Consider the following 4,854-nt stretch of genomic DNA (forward strand, 5'->3'; position numbering starts at 1 on the left):
TGTGTGTAATTCACTGTTTGATCTGCTGCAGTCTCTGACGAGACACCCAGACGTTACCCTAAGGAACGAGCTCAAAGCTCATTATTTCCGATCTTCGGATAGGTCTGAGACCAGGCACACACCACACACCGGGACAACAAGGTCACAACTCCTCGATTTACATCCGTACCTACTCACTGCTAGATGAACAGGGGCTACACGTGAAAGGAGACACCCAAATATCTCCACCCGGCCGGGGAATCGAACCCCGGTCATCTGGCTTCACAAGCCAGAGCTCTAACCACTGAGCTACCGGGCCGTGTGTGTGTGTGTGTGTGTGTGTGTGTGTGTGTGTGTGTGTGTGTGTGTGTGTCATTAAGATAGAAACGTTGTATGTTGGAAATAAATGAGGAGAGAGAGAGAGAGAGAGAGAGAGAGAGAGAGAGAGAGAGAGAGAGAGAGAGAGAGATTGTTTTCACAGAGGGAGAGGTAGAGAGAAACAGCAAGAGACTAGGTGAAAGAAAAATAGCAGTGATAGCCAGCAAGAGAAATGTATAACGTTGACGAACAGAGAGAGAGAGAGAGAGAGAGAGAGAGAGAGAGAGAGAGAGAGAGAGAGAGAGAGAGAGAGACGAAAACTGTACATCGCAATAAAGGAACAAACGGTGAAAAATAATGTGAAAACGGAATGCGGAAGAGGAGAAAGAGGTGCAGGAGGGCCACGGGAGAATCAAGAGTAGCAAATGGGGTGGAAGGAAGGACAAGGGGTTGGCGTTGCTCTTAAAGAATGACTCTTGACTCCCTAACGGATGGCCTGCCCGAGTAGTATAGGGAAAAAATATGAAAAATAAAGCAGTGACAGGGAGAAAAAAAAAAAAAAAAATGACATCGATGAAGGGATAACGTTTTCAGATCATGTAAAGTGAGGCAGTTTTTTTTTTCGGTATTTTTTTTCCCCTTTTTTTGTTGTTTTTGGCCATTTGCCGTTTTATCTTGTGGTGTTTTGGGTTATGCCTCGTTTTTTTGTTTTAGTTTTCATTTTTCTTTTTTCTTTTTGTTTTTGCTATTGTTGAATGTGTGGAGGAATTCAGGATTAGAATAATAGATCACCTAAATTGCACTGTAATGTTTTATAACTCGCTGGATTTTTTACTTTGAAATAATTCTGCGTATTTTGTCTTTTTCATGTGCCTTTTTTTTTCATTTTAAGCTGCAATGATGAATTTTAGTTCTCATATTTTAAGTTTAGATTTTATGTGTGTGTGTGTGTGTGTGTGTGTGTGTGTGTGTGTGTGTGTGTGTGTGTGTGTGTGCACTACTTTCTATTGCTTTTTTTTTATTTTTTGCTCTATTTTATTACATATTTTACGTTTTTTTTAGACTAATGTGTGGTATTTAATATTTGTTCCTGAGCGTTGGGTGCGTGTTTCTGTCTGTCTGCTTGTCTGTCTATCTGTCTGTCTGTCTGTTTGTCTGTCTGTATCTGCCATCTCTGCATAACCCGTACCATCATCCAAGCGGCGCGGAATAATGGTGGAAGTGAAAGATCATTGTGGCCGCGACAAAAAAAGGTAAAACGCAGGAAAAGTTGAAAATATTCATGGAAACTGACGTGTAATGAATAAAGAATAAGATTTCCTGGAAGTGTGATCTGAAGTTAGTTTTTGAAGAGAGTTGCAGTCATTTTTGTTTAATAATTTACGCTGTGGGTTTTTGATGTTCTTTTCTTTTCATGGGTTTTCAATACTTTTCTTTTCTTTTTTAATGCATACAGTTTTTCATGATCGTGTATTTTTTTTCGATCAGTGTTTTTTTTAGTGTGAGTGTGTGTCTGTGTCTGCGTCTGTCTGTCTGTCTGTGTGCCTGTGTGCCTGTCTGCCTGTCTGCCTGTCTGCACGCACATATAAAGCACAAAGGTAACTAATCGAGGAGGAAAACAAACTCATAAAAACGCACCATAAAATTGACAGTCACACACCAAAACAAACTTTCCTCTTTTATGTATCGATTCGGTCCTTCATTATCTTCCTTTCCCTTTTCCTTCCTTCTTCCTCCCTCTACCCCTCCACCACCTCGTTCTTCCTTCAAACATACCTCCTCTTCATCATCTCCATCATCCCTCTTTCTTCCCTCCTTCATATTGCCACACTTTACGCTCCTTCTTTTATAATCCACTCGGAAGAACATTAATATCCTTCAAGTGCTTTTTTATTACCAGTTTTGCCGCGCAGTTTGTATTATAATCTCCGTACTTTTAAAAATTGCCTGAAAGTCTTCGAGAGGAGGAGAATATGAGAGAGAGAGAGAGAGAGAGAGAGAGAGAGAGAGAGAGAGATTCTAGCTTCATAATGTTACTTTCTTCCCCAACCCACTTTAAGCTACAGTGGTTTTTGGGTTGCATATTAAGGAATAGATCTGTGGCTATATTAAATCTCTCTCTCTCTCTCTCTCTCTCTCTCTCTCTCTCTCTCTTTCTTTCTTTCCAATCGGCAGGTGAGTAACAGCCCTTATCAGACTCAGCCTCTTGCTATTGACGTGATGAGAGTGAGGCTTTCTTCTCTCTTCTGTGCCTTTCTCTTCTTTCCTCCCTTTTCTTTTTACCTTTTTCTTCGTCTTTCTCTTGCTGGCTCTTACCCCCCTCTTCACGCCTATCAACGTTTCCCTCTTTTCCTCCTCCTCCTCCTCTGTTTCTCTCTGTTACTCTTTCTGTCCTCCCTCCGCCTCTTATTCCGGTTGACTGCGGTTTCTCTTTTTTTTTCTTTCTTTTAATGGTTCTTTTGTATCTATTCGTCGATATCGTCTCCTCATTCACTCAGTTTTTCTTCCTTCTTTTCCTATCTTTTCTTCTTTTATCTCATCCTGCGCATTTTTTTTTTTCGTCCTCTTCTCTTTTTCACTTTCACCACTCTTCCTCTTCATGCTGCCCCCTTCCTATTACTGCTACTGGTACTATATCTATTAACTCCTCTCAGTTCGTGGCCATAGAACTTGTATAGGGGCTCACAATGGTTGGTGGGAAAACATTCACTGAAATACCTTCGAGTTTGATTTCGTTGTGTTTGTGTTCGTTTCTGAGATTTTGTTCAGTGTTCCTTAGTTTTACTGAAGTTTATTTGCGTTCACTTAATTGTGAGAGAGACTGGGGTCATCTATTTTTCGTCTGTTTGTCTGTCTTTCTAACTGTCTGTCCGTCTGTCTGTCTGTCTGTCTCTGTCTCTCTCTCTCTCTCTCTCTCTCTCTCTCTCTCTCTCTCTCTCTCTCTCTTCGTCTGTTTGTCTGTCTTTCTAACTGTCTGTCCGTCTGTCTGTTTATCTGTCTGTCTCTGTCTCTGTCTCTCTCACTCTCTCTCTCTCATCATCATTTCAGTGAAAGAGAAACGTAATGCAAGTAATAAATAAAGTAATTGTTCTTCCTGAATCAAAATATTAAAATTGCATTAGATTTGATAATGTGTAAAAGTATAATATTTTTTTTCTTTATCGTTCGTTAATTTCTCAAAAAATTTTCATATGTCAACTTTTTGGTCTAACCTTTGTAATTTTTTTTAGTTTTTTTTTCATTCTTATTTTTCTGTCTTTTCTTCCATTTATATTCTCTCATGTCTTTCATTTCTTTTACTCTTTCCATTTCCTCTTTATTATCATATAGTTATTTTCTGCTTCTTATTCCTCTTTCTCCTCCTCCTCCTCCTCCTCCTCCTCCTCCTCCTCCTCCTCCTCCTCCTCCTCTTCCTCCTCCATTTTCCTCGCAACGTCTTCTCCGTTCTTGAGTGTCTTCCAATTTCCTCATTCTCTTATTCTTCTTTCATCACCATTTTCTCTCTCCATCCTATTCTTGTAAGTCACCTCTTTTCTCCACCCTTCTCTTTCACTGACATTATTTCCGTCATTTTCCTTTTTTGCACCTTTTCCCTTATATTTTGCCAGATGTGTGTGTGTGTGTGTGTGTGTGTGTGTGTGTGTGTGTGTGTGTGTGTGTGTGTGTGTGAGTGAGTGGGTAGGTGGGTGGATGAATGGATGGATGGTGAAAGGCAGTCTCCTTTTGTGCGAGTCTCTCTCTCTCTCTCTCTCTCTCTCTCTCTCTCTCTCTCTCTCTCTCTCTCTCTCTCTCCAATATTTCAAGCGGTTGTTGTCTCGACATTGATAATTCTCTCCCACTTTATCTCTTCGTTTTCTCCTTTCGCTGGCCATTTCTCTTCATCAATATCAACATTTTCTCCCCGTGTATTGCCTCTCCCTCTCCTCCGCTCTTGTCTGCATCATCTCCCTTTTGCGTATGCTTCTCCCGTGCGCTTCCCTGGAGACAGATACTACATACGTACTTCGGGAGTGTCTTTCTTGTTTGCATACCTTGTTTTCTAGTTTTCGCCCTACTGTCTCTACTGTCTTTGTATGTGGCGAGTTCTTTCGTTTGGTTCCATTCCGTTTTCTTCTGCGGTTTATTAGGGAGTTTTTTGCTGCTTTGGGCTGGAAGAGTTTCGTGTTGGTTTAGTTTGGTTGTGTGTGTGTATGTGTGTTTTTTGTTGTTGTTGTTGTTGTTTTCAGGGAGATTTATTTGTACTTGGTGGTGATGCGTGTTGTGTTGAAATTTGTTTAGTTTGTCAAAGTGATTCATTCTCTCTCTCTCTCTCTCTCTCTCTCTCTCTCTCTCTCTCTCTCTCTCTCTCTCTCTCTCTCTCTCTCTCTCTCTCTCTCTCTCTCTCTCTCTCTCTCTCGTCAAAACATTCTTTCTCTGCCATATTTACTAAGTTTTTCACAAGAGCAGCACAACAGTCCCACACAAAATATCACCAACTGAACTGCATATCTATCATGGCTTGTTTATCGGACGTTTCATGAATTTCGACCATTTACCACTGAGTTAAATGCGCAAGTA

The 4,854-nt window shown here is 40.7% G+C and overlaps 1 non-coding gene across 1 annotated transcript; it reads right to left on the reverse strand.

The window, feature by feature from the left end:
- Window positions 1–224: 224 nt before the first annotated feature.
- On the reverse strand, window positions 225–298 carry Trnah-gug. Its single transcript has one exon. It is a non-coding gene; the product is annotated as a tRNA-His (tRNA).
- Window positions 299–4,854: the final 4,556 nt, after the last annotated feature.

The sequence above is a fragment of the Portunus trituberculatus genome, chromosome 24 (assembly GCF_017591435.1).
Source record: "Portunus trituberculatus isolate SZX2019 chromosome 24, ASM1759143v1, whole genome shotgun sequence".
NCBI classification, from domain to species: Eukaryota; Metazoa; Arthropoda; class Malacostraca; order Decapoda; family Portunidae; genus Portunus; species Portunus trituberculatus.